This window comes from Rosa rugosa, chromosome 3 (genome assembly GCF_958449725.1).
Source record: "Rosa rugosa chromosome 3, drRosRugo1.1, whole genome shotgun sequence".
Taxonomy (NCBI): Eukaryota; Viridiplantae; Streptophyta; class Magnoliopsida; order Rosales; family Rosaceae; genus Rosa; species Rosa rugosa.
Genome location: NC_084822.1, coordinates 7,178,236 through 7,197,759, shown reverse-complemented (window position 1 = coordinate 7,197,759; position 19,524 = coordinate 7,178,236). Strand labels below are relative to the sequence as shown.

The window sequence follows — 19,524 nt, the reverse complement described above, 5'->3', positions numbered from 1 at the left end:
GTTAGAGTCGTGCTGATAACGTGTTTAAGGAAAAAGAGATTTGAGAGAAATTGTAGAGAGAATTGTAATCATATTATTGAGAATAGGAGCCCTATATATAGGGATTACAAAGTACTAGTTCTAATGTTACAAGGAATACCAATCCGTGTAGGATTGGGAAATCTAGAACCTTCTCTCCTATTGCTACTCCTAGTTTGATAAGGCACACTAAGTCGATTTTCCTTCAACAGATTCAACTTTTAAAACAAAAGAAGAGGCATTGACATTACTTTTCAAAGTTTTCATACTTTTTGGTGTCACAAAAATACAAAGTTTTCAAAGTTTTTATGTGCTTGATTCAATATGTTTTCCACCAGATATTCTATGGGATATATGGTTATGGATATACTTTCTGGGGCGGGGAGAGAGCTTGTGAGGGGGGATGGCATAACCCAGCAGATATACAGTCTTGACGGACACAAGACGAAGTACGAATCCGAGCAGGTAAGTGTCATTGTGGACGAATATAAGTCCACATTCACCCTAGAAAAAAAAATACAATCGTTTGCAGAAAAAAAATGATAAAACAACAGAAATTCCCAAAATTAAAATAGAACACATATAGAGACATAGTAGAGTAGCCGCCAAATATTATAATGACATGCACTAGACACAGCAGCAAGGCCAAGCATAGTCCGAATAGTTTTGTTTCTTACCATAATAACTCTCCCTCTACCAATCTCTCATTAACAACATTCCGGATAACTTGAACGCCACCCTTATCCACCTTATAAGGATTGAACAACACCACAGAAGCTAAGCGATCCAGGAAATTTTGAACGATATACTGCTCATCCCTCTCATCCAGCCGATGATAAAAAGAAAAATGTTCAAACTGCACAACAGTGAAAATATCAGCAGTAATATTTCAAAGTAATTGAAAGACCAAATATCCTATATAGAAGCAACTTACCAAATACATTGCTCGGGGCACAAGAACATAATCAGAACCCGGGTCCGAAACAGCTACAACTCCTCTGAAGTAGAAAGCTTTACAAAAAATCTGCCAAGATTTTTGTGAGAATTTTGAAGTAAAGGTGCCTCATTAGTGCCACCTTCAGACTTTTTTGGATCTTGGCTTGTTGGTGTGAAAAGGATTAGTGGAGAGTTATTATGAAAAAATGGTTGGATGAAATTTGTAGATGGAAATTGTTTGAAACTAGCTGAATATGTGGTCTTGCAGCATATTGGACATATAAAGTTCAATGTTGAAATTTATAGATTTAATCGCTGCAATAAGATGTCAAAGGCAAGGAAAAATGACATGTTTCTTGATTGATTCAACTATGAAAACAAAAGAAGAGACATGACATTACTTTTCAAAGTTTTTATGTGCTTGATTCAGTATGTTTTCCACCAGATATTCTATGGGATATATGGTTCTGGATATACTTTCTGGGGCGGGGAGAGAAAGCTTGTGAGGGGGGATGGCATAACCCAGCAGATATACAGCCTTGACAGACACAAGACGAAGTACGAATCCGAGCAGGTAAGTGTCATATAGTGTGGACGAATATAAGTCCACATTCACCCTAGAAAAAAAATATACAATCGTTCGCAGAAAAAAATGATAAAACAACAAAAATTCCCAAAATTAAAATAGACTACATACATAGACATAGTAGAGTAGTCGCCAAATATTATAATGACATGCACTAGACACAGCAGCAATGCCAAGCATAGTCCGAATAGTTTTATTTCTTACCATAATAACTCTCCCTCTACCAATCTCTCATTAACAACATTCCAGATAACTTGAACGCTACCCTTATCCACCTTATAAGGATTGAACAGAACCACAGAAGCTAAGTGATCTCGGAAATTTTGAATGATATACTGCTCATCCCTCTCATCCAGTTGGTGATAAAAAGAAAAATGTTCAAACTGCACAACAGTAAAAATATCAGCCGTAATATTTTAAAGTAATTGAAATACCAAATATCCTATATAGAAGCAGCTTACCAAATACATCGCTCGGGGCACAAGAACATAATCAGAACCCGGGTCCGGAACAGCTACAACTCCTCTGAAGTAGAAAGCTTTACAAAAAATCCCCCAAGATTTTTGTGAGAATTTTGAAGTAAAGGTGCCTCATTAGTGCCACCTTCAGACTTTTTTGGATCTTGGTTTGTTGGTGTGAAAAGGATTAGTGGAGAGTTATTCTGAACAAATGGTTGGATGAAATTTGTATATGGAAATTTAGGTCTGGCAATGTGCGGGTATAGTGCGGGTACCGTGCGGGGTCTTAACGGGCCGACCCGATAAGAACCCGTTAGCTTAACGGGTTTTGCGGGCTAAACCTGGCGGGTTTGCGGGTTATCCGTTGGAACCCGTTAAGACCCGTAAACATTTTTTTTTTTTTTTTACTTTTTATCAAAGCAACTAGAACCAGTTAAGACTTATGTATATAATTTTTTTGACAACAACGTTACTATATCACAAGGCACTGCAAGTAGCTTTTTTGACATTGAAAGGCAATTAAGTTGCCTATAAGAACGAAACAAGAATATACAATTAATTACCATTCAAACAGAAAAGGGAGATTCCAACATTCAAAAGATAACTATTGGCTCTGCAATAACTATTTGTCATAGTCAAAGTAGTATTAGATCTGAAGCCATAGTCATAAGGTGCTATATATAAAGCAGTCCTCCAAGAAGATTACTAATTCAAAGTTGAAGATCTACATACATACACACGCGGGAGTAGACCATAGCATCGCGTATTTTTACAATTAATGCCTCGTTTGGTAATGCTTGCTAGAATAAGATAAAATTTGAGAGTAAATCAAATTTTAAAAAAATAAAAATCCTAAAAGTTTGCTAGAAATGGGTTTTTGGGAAGGTTTTTAAGTTAACGGGTTCCAACGGGTTTAGCACGCAAAACCCGTTAATTTGCTGGTTTTTTGCGTGCGGGCTTTTTTTAGTCTGGATTAATAAACGGGCGGGTTTGTGCGGGTTTTTAGCGTGCGGGTTTGCGGGTTACGAGTTTAAATGCCAGGCCTATGGAAATTGTTTGAAACTAGCTGAATATGTGGTCTTGCAGCATATTGGACATGATTTGGTTCGTTCATTGATTTATTATAGTGTGATACCTTAACGATCACCGATTTGGCTGAAAATTTGCATAAATGATCTACACATTAGGACCTAAAAACTGAACGGTTGAGATGCAAAAATGTGATCGAAAAGTTGGTCTAATGCTCTATCCCTATAAAAGACCAAAAAAGGGATCCCTTAGTGGAAGGGCCATATATATATATATATATATATTATTGTGAAGACACTCAAAACTTAGCGGTTAACATGTTTGGAGTGCAAGGTTAGATAAAAGTTGCTGGATGCATTTCTGCTTAATATTGAAAAAACTAGGAAGCAGCTAGTCCATGAATATGCACAAGTTTATACGTTTCAACGATACACTACAATTCTACAAGTGATAGGAATATATAAAAGAAGAGACGAGTTAATTATGCAAAAGGTACAGAGAGATTCATAGATCATACCAATGTCTCATAGAATAGCCTTGCACTTTCTTTCCTGGTTCTTCGTTTTGCAACCTCCAACAAGTTCACTTCGTCCTCTCCACGACTTTTGCAAATTGTAAAGTGCCTATGCACAGGAGTGGAGCCACGTTGGGGCACGGTGGGTCCCGTGCCCCAGTGAGATTTTAAGTATATATATATACAGTTTGGTTCAATGTAAGAACTGAGTGTTGGTCTGTTGTAGAGGTGGCAAACGGGTCACTAAGCACGAGCACGGCACTGGCCCGGCACGCTTAAAAGCGGCCCCGCACGGCCCAAGCCCGTTAGTGGCCCGACACGACCCGAGCACGTTAGAATTACGGGTCGGGCTGGGCCTAAGAATATTGGCCCATTGGCCCGGCCCGGCCCGAGCACGACATATTGTGGCCCGGCCCGTTATAAACACAAAATTTCATTTTGTTTTTAAAAATATTAAAAAACTACAATGATGAGATTTGAATATGTGACCTTTTTATTTAAAATCTCATGACAATTCCACCAATGCTTTCTTTTATATTGTCAAAATAATGAAACAAAACATTATATCCTTGTTTTGACTTTTGACATAAGTATTTTTTCTAAATATTAAATATATGTTTATTAATAAAGACTAATCTCATAATAATACAACTATAGAATGAAGGAAAGAATAATATATACTAAATCTTCAATATATTAATAAAGATTAATCTCACAATAATATACAAAAAACAATATATTTTGAGTTTTTTTTTTCTTTCTTTCTTATAGTGGAATATAAAAAATTATTAGAAATCTAATCTTAAAAAGCTAAGATTAAGAAAAACGTTGTAGAACTTAATTTATTTTAATTTTCTAAATAGTTAAATAAAATTAATTTTTATTTGTTCAAATTAAGATTTTAAAATTGTGCTTTATAGTGGGTAGGCACGAGCACGGCCCGTTATTGACCCGGCACGAGCACGGCCCGGCACAATATGGGCTCGGGCCATGGGCCGGGCCGGGCTTAATGTTTAAGTAAATGGGCCGGCACGAGCCCGGCACGATAATAAATGGGCCGGCCCAAGCACGGCACGAAGCACGACTAGGCCCGCTTAAAATGGGCCGGGCCGGCCCGTTTGCCACCTCTAGAGTCTGTTGCAGTGGTTGAAGCACATACATATAATAGGCTGGTCCTTGGTTCGATTTCTGGTACTAGCAAATGTGCTAAATTTTTTTACTTTTTTTTCTGTTTATATAGTTTCAAAGTTTAAATATAAATTATATTTCCATTATGAAAAATTGTCTAAAATCTAAAAACTATAAATTTTATTAATAAAATATGTAATTTAAAAAAATTATTGATCTTTTTTAGTATAAAAATAGATATTGATCTTTCCTTAACCTTGTTATAATTATTATTTTTATTACAATTTTGATATATTTTAAGTTTTTTTTTTTTTTTTTTAACTTTTAAGTGCCCCAGTTGAGATCATTTTCTGACTCCGCCACTGCCTATGCAAGTACCTGGCCACCTTTCTGTATGCACAGAAGTTTAACACGATAAAGATGGGGCTTTCAAGAAAAAAATTACGAATGTACATATGCCAAAAGAATCTCAGGAGGCGAATCCCCCTTACCTGGTTCTCACAGAACACCCATCTATGACAAGGACAAGTTTCAGAGTTCACGCATAAGAACCGCATAAAGAAAAATACAAAAATCAAACAAAAAAGTTAGCTAATAAAGAACCTTGAGTTCTTACTGAGTTCAGGATTAACTCCTTCACAAATTTCAAACATATAAAAGATATAAATTAAAAAAAAAAAGACATGCTAACTATATGATTCCAGAAATAAATGAGCCTTAAGCAGCATAACATATAGCAACATCGATATTATTCATATTAGCACACCCCTATGATGCACGGAAATGCGAAAATGCCCGCGTATCCCGTATCGAAACAGGAAACGGGTACGAAACGCCTCGGAAACGCGTATCCTGATTTGGATACGGATTGGATACGTGCGTATCCTATTCGGATACGTGAGAATGTAAATAAATCAGATACGTGGGGGTAATCCCGACTTTTTACCCCCAAAAATAGAGAAAAAAAAAAAAAAACTAAACTCAGATCGAGAGAGAGCTTCGGCACAAATCGCAGAAGAAGCAGAGTAGCAGACAGACCCAGATCGAGAGAGAGAGAGAAGAAAAATCGCAATCGGATTGACCCAGATCACAGTCGCCGCTTCGGTTGCTGGTCTTCTTCGGTTCCTTTGATTCTCGTCTGGTCTTCTTCGCAAGTCGGACCGACCCAGATCGAGAGAGAGAGAAGACAAATCGCAGAAGCAGACAGACCCTAGATGAAAGATGGATGGTTATTGTAAGTGATTTGACAGGGATTTGAATTCTTCTAGTAATTTAGAAACTGATTGAGGAAGAAAAGCTTCCCAGTTGCCCCTTTTCAGTTTAGAACACGTAGACACTAGGAAATTTTCTGTAAAAATGAATTGTTGTTTATGTGGCTATTCGTAACCATTGCTAGATGTCAGGTTGTGAAGGAATGTGTGGTTACTCTAAATTCAATTGATCTCTTCTTGCTATGTTTGAAGGCCAATTAAGGTTGACTAGTAATTCGATAACTTCTCAAAACCTGAAGCTCCTCTACTGATTTATACATGCAAACCTGAAAAAAATTCACTAGCTGCTTGAATGTGCCCTCCTATCTTTTTTTATTTATTATTGAATATGCCCTATTAGGATCCTAAGAAAGTAAACAAGACAAGTAAATGGGTTTGGTGATATTTGTTATTTGTTATTCTGCTGGGTCGGGTATGATTTGTTATTCATATTTGATATTTGATATTGTGATAATGTATATATATATATATATATATATATATATATATATATATATATATATATATATATATATATATTTAATTGGCGTTTCCTTCACGTGCCCGTTTCCTATTACATTTAAGATTTGCCGTTTGCACGTTTCCGATCGTATCGTATCCGGAAACTCGTACCCGTTTCGGTGCTTCTTAGGCACACCCTCACATGTCCACCAATAAGCAGTAGCCAAGTCATCTTAGCTTCCAAATGAGGAAACTCTATTCAATACTTTACCTCACTCAAAAAATTGAAGTCATGCTCTTGATCCATATTTAGAGGTGGTGGTACTTCTACTACTCTTACTTGATTAATACTGTGCTACATTCCTTTCTGCTGCTCTCCCCAGTTGAGAATTCAGATGTAAGACACAAAATCCATGCATTTCCTGCATATTCATTTGGTACTTGTGTAGTTGTGCTTAAGCTCCAGACTTAGCTTTCAAATGAGGAAACTCTACTCAGTACTTCACCTCACTCAAAAATTGAAGTCATGCTACTTCTTCTAACACTTCCAGAAGGGAAAGTTTGCTCTGCTCCCAAAAATGGTTCTTTTTCTATCCTTCCAGATGTCTCAGGTCTTACTAGATCCATATCAGGAACTTCAGGACTCCTTGGACTATGAAATGATTTGATTGATTTTGAGCGAAGAACAGGTGTGTCTGGTGCAATTTCTGCATGTTCTAATCCAACAGTACATGGATATTCCAACACATTTAAGTCTTCTGGAGGCTCAACAGTTTCCGTATCTACAACCTCTATTTGCTCCGATATACCAGTCCTTCGACAGTCCAACAAATCTAACTTTACTTCCTAAACCCTAAAAGGAATTCCTTTTGCATAAGAGGGACCTAAGCTCTTGTGAAACATCTGATAGAATCATAGAAATAGGCTTATGAATGGTTTCACAACTAATGAACCAGAAAGGAAATAATGACAGTAAACTTACTAGATATCAGTGGCTCCAAGAAATTCTCGGCAAGATATCCAATTCGATGGCACGTTTACTAACTTGGAATCGGAATAAATCATGAATCGGAGACAGCTGGAATGGGAGAAGAGAGGAATCGGTATGAGAATAATTTAATTCCATTACGCTGTTTACTTACCATGTGGAATCGGAATAAGAATGAAACTGATTATGATTGATGTTATTTACTTACATTTAGGAATGAGAATTAAACTACTTCGATTACTAAAATACCCCTAGAAAATGAAAAGGGAAAAAATTGATGTTATTGAAATTATGTTAGGGTATTTTTGGTATAAAAAATTGATTCCGGGTGGTTGATTCCTAAACCCATCTCCCCCCTAGGTTATCGAATTCCTGAGTATTCAGGAATTGATTCCTGATAAGGATGCGGGACCCACATTCATTCCGATTCCCTTACATGTAAGTAAACGACGGAATTCTCTTATTCTGGAATCATTCCATCCATTCCCATTCCGATTTCAAGTTAGTAAACATGCCACGACAGTTTTCCAAACAGCATGGGCATTTTTGGGAACTTTTTTTCTTTTAGCAACCAAGTCACTAGCATCATGTATGCTTTGCCTGATTGCCCTGTAACAAATCTATGGTTTTTCATTCCTTGCTCAACTAATAATCCATTGTAATACAAAAATTTCTAAGTGTTCCATCAACTATAATGGTGGAGGGACCAAATATTTATTTGAATTTTTAGGCAAAACAGGGACACTTCAACTCAACATATCTAAAGGAGCAGTAAACCATCACTTACACATTAGGCAGCACTACTATATCATCAAACACACATTTTCTTTCCTGAGAATCCGAGCCGACTTCTTGGAAGCTGGTCTTGGAACAGCCATCAATTTTGGTGTAGTAACATCTGCATTAGGAGAAAAAAATTAGTAAAAATTACGAGGGAAGGTCTGAAATCAGATATGTATAACAAAGCATAAAACAGAAACCATAATAGGAATTGAAAGACTAAGAGGTTGAATAAAAGACATTATTGAGAAATTTTCACCTCGAGCATCTGGCTGCTTGGCGTCAGGACTGCCTATCATATGCAACTGAGAGGGGATCTGGATCTTCTTCCAGAATACTTTTCACGGTATCTAGTGCAATCATGTCTTGTAACTTAGTCGGCTCTTCATCATTGTGATTCTCTTCTCCATAGAAACAAACAAGTTGTTTGGCTCCAAAACCAGTTGGCGTACAAACTGTCTCTTTTGAGCGTGTGCGCAGGCGTGCCAGCACCGTGGGGTGCAGTCGTCGGGATGTCCCTTGACCTGACTTCTAAAATCAAACGATGTGGACGAGGAGAGCACCAACCTCGTCACAAAGTTCTTCTCTATGCCTTCCGGGAAAGGACTTCTTGCCTTACGGGTAAGGGTTTCAGTTGTGATCTCTTCGCGTCACCGAATCGATACTCAACGTTGTAGGTTGAGCAGAGCAATCACTGGGAAGTTTGGAGAAAGCACGGGTTTTGCTAAAGTGTGACTTTAGCTTCGCTGGGTTGCGAGGGTGTTACCCTTGCTTCGCTGGTAGTATCGGTGGCAGTGATACTGGCAGTCGGCTCCTGGAGAGACTAGGACTGGAAGTACAGTCGCTGGGTTTCAACTAGGTTGAAGGTTTGCTCCGGGGAGGCTTGATAATCTGAGAGATTAGTTGATTTGAGAGAGCGTCTGCTGTATCGCTTTAGCCTCTATATATAGGCTGCTCGTAGATTCTCCTTCCTAATAAGAATGAAATACTATATTTTAGGCCACAGTTATTGGCCTTGAATCAAATCAAAACTCTTAATAGTCTTGATATCTATCGTAGTCAATAAAAGATTAACTCTGTCGTAGCAATTTTTTAAGCAAGGTTAATTACTTTTTAGAGTCCTAGACGCAATCTTCCTCTTGGATGTGGTAGGATATGCACATATCTTAATTGCAAATATATCTTCGCGACGACTCTCGTAGCTCGCGGCATGCAATCAGAAAGGATATATATATATATATCCGCACCTTGTTCCACGTCCACCTTAATTGCTTGATTGCATGGGAAACCATAATTGCCATAATTGAGTCCTTAATGAATTGGTCCATCAGTCCATGTCCATGCTACCTTTAATTGCAATATGTGTGGCTTTAATAACTACCATGCATGCATCACGTCCTTACTCCTTCCTTAACTGATCAACCATGCCAAAAGCAATTATAGGAATATATATTCTTGACGCCAGCTTGCATAGTATTCGCTATCCTTTCGCGAACGTATCAATTGTATGAGAATATTCACTATTCGCATGGCTCACATAGTTCCCTCTGGCACTAGACTCGGGATCAAGCAAATCAATTATCTTTAATTATCAAATATTCAATAATTAATAATAAATCAAGGAGTATCCAGATTTGCCTCAAGATTGCTTGATCTCCAAGTATAGCGCTATATTTAACCTCTAAACAATATATTTCGAACTTGTCGAAAATATATCGCTTGGGCCACGGATATTGGCCCGGTTTTCTTCGAGTCCCCCTTATCGGGAAAAATATTCATTTTGGGTTCAAACACAAGTTCTTGGGGTTTCTTGGTCCCACAAAGCATATCAAGGCCCAGGGACTCTTCTTGAGAAAATGTAATATTTTTCAGATTCTCCATGTCAGCTTCTAAGTTTCTTAGACTATGCTCTTCTCTTGTAATCCGAAAGCTCTGATTTTCTGGTTGCACCAAGTCTATTTCCATCATCTCCTCTCGTTCACTTTGATGATCCTCACCAGTTATCACATGGCAGGAAGGTTTTCTATTATTCCCATAAAAGATCTCATGGTTCTGAGTCTTCTGCCTTCTTCCTGAATTCCATCTTCAGGCATTGCTATATCTGGAGTCTTTATCTGCTCTCCATTGGTTTCATTATCTTCACCATATTGCTTAACTTGGTTTTGAGGCTCTTTCTCAATGCCAACAAATGTATCAATGTCGGCACATTCTTCTTGAGAGAACCTATGCCATTGAAGCTGCTATACGATTTCTTCCGAGTTAGCTCCATTATTCGATGTTATTAACTCCATACCAAAGTCCATCAGGTGAGATGAAAGTACACTGGAGATAAAACTTACTTGTCAAAAAAGATCAAAAGGAAGATATTGCAAAAAGAATACATGAGTCAAAAATTTATTAAACTTTGAGCATAATCAAATGGTTTTACATACCTTCTGACTGGGGCGTAATAAGTTGACAAAATACTGTGCCAGGCACCAAATTCCACATGATCATACTGCATAAACACAAACTGACATCTCAGACATATCACTGATAAAACTTAATCATAACAATGAAAATGCTAATAAGGAACTTTGGATATTATTAATAACTAGTGTCTCTTCAGTCCTTGAAAGGAGAAAAGTAAATTATATGAAAAAGATTTCATGACAAGTGAAATAGAAGTAGAATGAAATTATATTAAGCTCCTTTAAGCTGACCCTCCATTGTGACTTCTCTTCTTCTCTAATAAATATTTTGGGGTGTCAGGGACTCTTCCCTCACCCTGCTTCAGCCAAAAAAAAAAATGAAGAAGGAGCTGACAATATAGTTGAGCATGAACATGAGTATGTGACTTGCCATTTCTGATGGAAGTCGTCCTATTCCATTCCACTCTGCACATTCTGTTCCATATCATGCTGAAATTGTGTGAAATTGTACAACCTAAAATAAAGCATGATTTCTTTGTGAGACGCCAAATGTTCACTGAAATGTAATGAAACATATATGTTAAGTATGATTACAACATACAGGGAAATTGCTGATTACACGTTACCCACTGACATCTTCAAGGCTCCCCATATCATATGCATCAAGTTCAAACCTATCCGGTATGATAACAGAGTGATAAGCCGCACACAGCATTTCTGCAGGTACATTGTCTTTTGTGCTAAACACAAATTTCTTGATGTCTAGTAGCACTTCATTGCAGTCATCAAAAAGCTCGAGTATATTCGAACAACACCCAGAAGTAGGTAGGCTAGTACTCTATATGCGACACCAACCCATTCATCCTTTAAAATTTTATCTGCACAACAGAATAAGAATTTAGGATATTCAAGGTTAAGTCAATGTCATCAAACATCCCACTTGCCAACCCCAATTGTTTTCACTTTCAATAAGATACAAACATCATCGAGGACCTCATCCATATAAAACTTTTGATTTCACTTGTTATAGTCTTCAAAGTTTTAGTTCCCATTTTCAAATATGACATCCACTTCCCAGCCATATAGAACTTCGTTATCAGAGACAGCCAATGATCCTAAGTAATCTTTGCCAGCCTACATCATAATAGCAAAGGTCAATTACAGAGCGACTAAGAAACGCAGCTAGATGATGGATAACAGTCCTAATGCCAAACACAGAAACAAGGTCTCCAAATTAATGTACTTCTTTGTTAGACTAGATATAGGGCTTTTCCCTTACTAGTAAAGTAGTAAGTTAGGGCGCTATTCGATGAAGAAAACATACTTTAGGAAAGTTGTTTAGGTAGCTCAGCTGGTTAGAGCAAAGGACTGAAAATCCTTGTGTCAGTGGTTCGAATCCACTTCTAAACGGGCGAAGGCTCTGAAAGAGGAGCGGAGCCGGATTCTAAAAAAAAAAGTGAAAGAGGAAGCCAAAAAGCCCTATTTAAATATCACCAAAATAAAAAAGATTAAGGCACCAAATCAGGAATATCCATGAAGACAAAACACCCTGTCCAGAAAATTTTCCTCTTCCTAACACTCATAAGCATTGCATTTCAACACTTACAATTAAGAAACTTTCTATAACAAAATGACAACTAGGAAATCATACACCAGTGATGATGAGCTTGATGAACTGAATTCACCTCTGGCCTCTATCTTCATAGGTTCTTCCGGGTCTTCACCAGTTGCATCAAAGCTCAACTGGGTTCCGAAGGGAAACATCAATCAAAATGCTGTCAGATATGAACTCCTTCGGGATGTTTAGATGAATAGCTAGTAGCTAGTGAGTAGTGACGAAGGGAAATCAGAGTGTAATATAGATAAATAATTTGTTTCTCTGTTCCTTTTTGGAGTTGTAAATCTGCGCTCCGTTGTTGACTGGTCACTGTTCTGATGATGTACAAAAAGGGTTGATAATCTTGTAGCATATCCAGATGGTTGAAATATTTTATAATGGAGTGCCTATTGGATGACTTCCGAAGAGAAATTATGGTAAAATGGTTCCTAAAGGAATCAAGAACTCGTTTCATGTGTTTCTCAAAGGATATAAACTAATAAGAGCTTTGATTTCGCCTCGCAAAATATCACATTTTAGGATGACATAAATTTGCTTCATTCACACTTTAGGATGACACTTGTACTCGACAGTAGCTTAAGTTGCAGCATTCACATTTTACATCAATTATTCAAAGAGAACATATAAAACCAGAGGTAGTAAAGAACTGCTTTCTTTATGTAATACAATCGATTTCAACAGGCCAGAAACAGACTAGTTTCTTCTCAGTTCATCTTTCACTACATTACAAACTTGCACCCTCATGTCGCAAGCCATACACTAAAAGACCACTCACAAGACTAAAAATTTTCAAAACTGAGTCGGAAGATTCAACACTTGAAACTCCCAATCAACTCTAAATCTCACTCGCATATCATATCTATAGTTCTATACTATATCGCCAGAATGCTAAAGAATAATGAGGTCAAAAGAAGAGCCAGATGCAACCTAATCATGCAGTTAGCTTCTGGAAAGAACTGACAGCATTTATATGCTGGAGATGCAATGCAGCCAGCAGCCCCTTCCAGGTTTCTCCGGGGGCACCTTTCACATGAAAATCGATGAGTTTGTTCTGTTTTCTGTAGTAATCCTCCAACAACTTGCTCTGAAAGCAGAGACGATTATCAATTAGCTAGCCACAGTCTTATGTAAACATAACAAAGTAGAAATCATCAAGCAACTATAACAGAGAATAACGCGATACCTGCTCAACAGTTGTTCTTCCTGCAGAGTTACATCTACTCATCCTCAGAGATAGTCTTGACTAAGAGCCAAGCTTCCGGTTCCTAGATTCTTCTTCACCAAGTCGTCATCAGTAGATTTGAAATTCACTACTAGATGAATTTCCGCAATTTGGTCAACTAACTCCTGTAACAAACAAATCAAATCCAAACATTTAGAGAACTTCAAAGCACTTCTAGCATTCAAAACTCACACAAAAGACACAATCTATAATAGTTTTAACCAAAGGAGCTGATCAGAATTCACTCATGTGTTATTAATCAAAGTGAGAACCCTAGCTTTAACCTCTAGCTGTAGGCATAACAATTTTCGTATTTGTCGTTTCTTAAATTTTGATCATTTTGTGTAAGTCCATAATCTGCTGCTGCTGCTGCTGTTGCTATATCTTCAACTGTTGATAACTTGATATTTAACAAGGATTTATTTGGGTTGTGAACATGCATGTGATTGTTGGTATAACTTTCAAGTCCCCTTAATATGATTGATACTCTTTTTTTGTCAGTCTTCTAGAGTAATGTGACTAATGTCTGTTTCCTTTTTATGTCTTGGGAGTCAGTAACTGACTGTGTCTAGTTTCTATACAGTTTTCCGTGAATGATCATCATGCCAAAGGAAAACGAGTTTTTCGATCAAATGACAGCTTCCAAAAAGCTTATGAGTGACATTCTTCATTAAAGACCGAGGCAAAGGCTCAGAAAATTGTGGCAAGAGCTAAACTTTTTCAGTGGTGAATCTTAGGAATGATGGCTTTTTCTTCTGCACTGATGTTAACTTGAACGCTTTACGTAGAGGAACAAATACTTGCTTCCTTAAACGATCACGGACCATTTTATAAAACTGGACTAGTCGTGGGTCTTACTGAATTAAAAACTGGTTGGTGTTATAAAACACCATTTTTTGTGCGTTCGGGTGTTTGGGTTATGTTGTCCCACATTGGAAAATGTGTTTCCATTCGCAGCAAACCCAAATGCAATTCCCCCTAAGATTTCGTCTTAATCAAAATCTCATAGCTACAGAAAAAACCCAGATCAACATAGACTGTGAAAGTTTTAATCGACTTACAAGACCCGTCAATGTCATCGGCCAGTTTCTGACTTGGGAAATCAAGGGGTACTGTAATTAACCTGTAGAGGGAGTGAAGCAGCGGGTTCCGACCAAAGAAGCAGAGTGCAGGCGTGCAGCACAGCCTGAGCCATCTTTCTTCTCCTCCGATGGGGTTATTATCTATAATACCCCAGTTTTTGCATTAAATTAGTAGTAAACAGATCCCACATCGGAGAATGCTCTCGCTGAAGGGTTAGTTAGCAACCATCACATGAAGACTGACGGCATCTATTTTGCAGTGCTATTTTGCGGTGGTTGTCAGTGGTCGAGTTCTGGTTGGATGCTAGCTAGAAGAGGTGGCCGGTAATGCTATTGTTCTGTTTTGGAGTCGCCGGAGACTGCAAATGATGGGAATTCTATCGATAAAGAAGAGGCATAGTCACGCCTGCACTAATCTCGTAACTATATGTCCCACATCGAAAATTGCAATAGCTTAAGAGGCATTTAAATATGTTCGCTAATATCGCGAGTGTGCCCTTCGTGGCAACATGATACCGATGCAATGACTGACCTTGCAGTCAACTTTGGACTGGAATTCGATTATTGGACTCGGACCCCGAAGGTCAAACTAATAAAATTGGTTGGTCTTCTATAACGCCATTTTCTGTATTTAGTACTAAACAGATCCCACATCGGAGAATGCCTTCGGGGAAAGGGTGTTTAAATATGTTCTCTAATCACAGGAGGTCGCCCTAAGGGGCACCAAGACACGTATGAAACGGAAGGCCTGAACCTGGACTTTGGAACTATGGACACTTAATAAAAAAAACTTGACTAAAGGGTTAAAAACTAATTAAAACTGGTTGGTGTTACAAAACACCATTTTTTTTTTTCTCCGATGACACCATTTTTTGTTTTTAATAATTTGGATCATATTCAATTCAACTGGAAGTCCACTCAATATTTTCAATTTTGCTACAACGCTACAGTATGACTATATACTCCAACCAGGCTGGCTATGGTGTTGTTTATGGAGATTACAAAGGCTTGATTATAGGTGTTTTCTCTTCTACTCTTGATATCCCTAATTCAGTGGCTGCAGAGGTCATGGCGGTCATTAAAGCTATTGAACTAACTTGGGTTAGAGATTGAAAGTATGTATGGTTGGACGTGAATTTTTCCCTTATATTTATTTTTCTCTGTTCTCCTCATCTGGTGCCTTGGAGGCTTCGTGTGCAGTGGAAAAATTGCTTGCATCCTATCTCTCAAATGCATTTCAAATCTAGCCATATCTTTCGTGAAGGCAATCAAGCTGCTGATGCCCTTGCTAACTATGGTGCTTCATCAGTTGGCTTTACTTGGTGGAATTCAACTCCAGATTTTATGGTGAGTCATTGTAATAGGGATTGTTCAAGTCTTCCTAATTTTCGGTTTCGTTAATTTGTGTTTTTTTTTTCATAGGAAGTTAGCTGCGTTTCTTATGCCTGTCATACCTCCTTTCTCTTGTATAACTTTCTTTTCATTAAATAAATTTCACTCGCTTGGTTGAGTTTTCAAAAAATATATATATATAAAAAATGTGATACCTAGACTTAAAATTTACTATCAACGACATACTTTTGTTAAATTTCCGTAATGGTTCCGCCGGAAGTCCATTCATATTTTCAATTTTCTATACAATTTTCCGTGAATGTTCATCATGCCAAAGGAAACTGAGTTTCTCAATCAAATGACAGCTTCCACAATAAAGCTTACGAGTGACATTCTTCATTAAAGACCGAGGCAAAGGCTCAAAAAATTGTGGCAAGAGGGAAACTTTTTCAGTGGTGAATCTTATGAAAAGCACATCCTGAGCTAGGGGACAAGTTCCTTGATTGGAAACTTCCTGTTTAATAGTTTTATGGGGATGGGGCATGCATTGTTTCTCGTAAAGCTAGATGACTTTGGAGATCTGCAAGTTTTTCTATCGATGCCATGAGATTCACTTTGGCTTATGTTTGTGGTGGTGCAGTTAATGATCACTACAATGACTAATTTGCTATATGAAAGTACAATTTGTATTTGTTACTGCAAACTCTGCCATCCTAAAGCTCAGTAAAGAGATGTCATGGAATGAAGAAGTTTCAGGAGCACAGTGCAGATGAACTGATATTAGAGCTCATATCCACCTACCCTGTTTCAAGAAACCTTCATTTCGGGCTGAGCGCTCTGTCATCCTAAATCCTAAACCCTAAACATCTGCAGATAATTTTTGTTGTATAAGTGAGATACATGTTTCTCTTAACAGGACTGTTTGGCTGCAGTAATACTAGCTTAGCCTGCAGTAATACTAGCTTAGCCTGTTTGGCTGTTTCTTGAAGAACCCCTCATTTCTGGCTTTCTTAAACTTCAAGACACCAGGGATTTGTACATGATTTTAATAAGATCTGTTACACTTACACATTATTATTCCAGTCTGTCCACACTATGCAGAATATGTCTAGGAATCTTGGATGTGGAAAGCCTGTGGCTGGTACTTTGGGTGATGCAATCTTCCAGAGTGCCAATATGTCTTTGAAAGATAATTTATTACTGGGATACAGATCAATTGAAAAGATTTTTCACCATTCAACTAAAGGAAACAAGAAGGGTACTGCTCCAGTTAACTTCTACTCCTACTGAGGAAGACTATAAGCAAGTAGTTTTAATATAAGCTTATGATGAATGCATGGATGGCAGAGTACATGAAGCATACTTAAACAGTCTGACATTTTTGCTCAGGATGACATGGTGATATTACAGGAAATTAATAAAGCAATTGAACTCACAGGCGATCTTAGACTTGAAGCTACCAATTGGAGAGATTGAGGTCCTTCAAGAGAACTTGTACTTGATTAAGAGACAAGTCCTCATGTTAAATTGATATTAGAGCTGAATCCTCAATCCTCAATCCTCCATCTCACCATCTTTAACTTTCAGATTATTGATGAGGAGATGAAATATCCTGCTCCTAGAGATGCAGATTTGGACATATAGATACAAAACAGATGACAAGTCTTGAGATTTGCTTCTTTGTGCTGCCCTTTCTTTGAGCTATTTTTAAGGGCTCTTATGAAAAGGTATGGTTATTTTTGATGTCTTCATTGCTTAATTGACAGTTAGTATACTATACAAGTCGAATGGTTATATTAATCAGTATATTTTAGACTCTTCCGTCAAACTTAAATGGAGGCTGAAGACTTCCATAAAACGGATATGAACATTAAGTTAGCTTCTGTATTCATTATTCAAATGAAGACCTTTCTGGTTTGTTCTACCAAAACATGACCATATATACTGGATGAAATCTGTGATAATAAAATGCAGAAATAAAGGAATCCTAGTCAATCAATTGACATGTTGATTTGCGATAAAAGCATGAACTAAGTGACACAATTAAATTGAGATGGCCGGTTTGTTAACTATAATGCAGGCAATAGATGCTGCAAGCTTGTAACCAGAACATATGGCGCGCACCTTGTGAATTAGCATTTCATTTTCTGTGCAGTCCTATATATTATTCTTGCAGGAGTATATCTATGAGCTTAATCGAGAGTTCGAGACACATTGACAAATGAAGATGTCTCTCACATAATCAAGTTATTTTATCTTCTGGCAGGTTATTATTTCTCTTGAATTAGAATCATATCCATGCTTGCAGTGGTGTATTATTATAGATTATATGTCGATTAATTTGGTTTGATATATAAAATGCTTTGCATATATAGATGTATTAGAGGTGTATGACAATACAGATGAAGGCATTTTGGTCACATACAACCAGTTCGAATCTATACCTGCAGACTCAAACATGAACCCCATCACTGTCCAATTAAAGTGCTTATTGTATAGAATGGCTGGACTGAAGGATAACGATAACTTCTTAGTTCTTACTGCTAGCTTGCGATTTAGTGCATCACATTGTTTTGCAATTTATGCATCTTGATCATTGATATCTATCAACTGGATGAAGTTAGCAGCTTAAGATGTTGCTTATTCGTCCTTAATCGTGATCAGTCTACTCATATCCTGCTTTATGCTAGTGTTGATAGTGAGGGTGTGCATTATTTGTATTGTATGCAATTTTTCAGTTTTCATAAAATGCTTACAAATAATAACTTTTTTTTTTATGGTTAATTTTTCAATTCTCTTTTGATTTGGGATTCAGACGCATTGTATTGGAAAGTGATGCTATAGTAGTGGTGGAGGCTCTTATAGAGTCTGTTGTCAGTCTGAGTGATGAAGGAATGATGAAATCAGAGAGTTTGCAAAATCATTTAAGTCTTGTAGTTGGAATTATGTTCCCGAAGTTGCAATTGTGCTGCGCACAGGGTGGCTAAGGTTGCTCTAGCTAGTCCCCCAGTTCCAAGGTTGTGAACATGCATGTGATTGTTGGTATAACTTTCAAGTCCCCTTAATATGATTGATACTCTTTTTTTGTCAGTCTTCTAGCGTAATGTGACTAATGTCTGTTTCTTTTTTATGTCTTGGGAGTCAGTAACTGACTGTGTCTAGTTTCTATACAATTTTCCGTGAATGATCATCATGGCAAAGGAAAACGAGTTTTTCGATCAAATGACAGCTTCCAAAAAGCTTATGAGTGACATTCTTCATTAAAGACCGAGGCAAAGGCTCAGAAAATTGTGGCAAGAGCTAAACTTTTTCAGTGGTGAATCTTATGAAAAGCACATCCTGAGCTAGGGGAGAAGTTCCTTGATGTATAATAGTTTTATGGGGATGGGGCTTGCATTCTTTCTCGTAAAGCTAGATGACTTTGGAGATCTGCAAGTTTTTCTATCGATGCCATGAACTTCACTTTGGCTTATGTTTGTGGTGGGGCAGTTAATGATCACTGCAATAACTAATTTGCTATTGTTACTGCAAACTCTGCCATCCTAAAGCTCAGTAAAGAGTATTTAAAAAAAAAAAAAAAAAAAGCTCAGTAAAGAGATGTCATGGAATGAAGAAGTTTCAGGAGCACAGTGCAGATAAACTGACATTACAGCTCATTTCCACCTACCCTGTTTCAAAAAGCCTTCATTTCGGCTGAGCACTCTGTCATC

General features: G+C 37.6%; 1 non-coding gene and 1 pseudogene across 1 annotated transcript; one reads left to right on the top strand and one right to left on the bottom strand.

The window, feature by feature from the left end:
• Positions 1–691: 691 nt before the first annotated feature.
• On the bottom strand, positions 692–16,605 carry LOC133737121 (sister chromatid cohesion 1 protein 2-like; annotated as a pseudogene).
• TRNAF-GAA (transfer RNA phenylalanine (anticodon GAA)) lies at positions 11,897–11,970 on the top strand. The gene has a single exon. It is a non-coding gene; the product is annotated as a tRNA-Phe (tRNA).
• Positions 16,606–19,524: the final 2,919 nt, after the last annotated feature.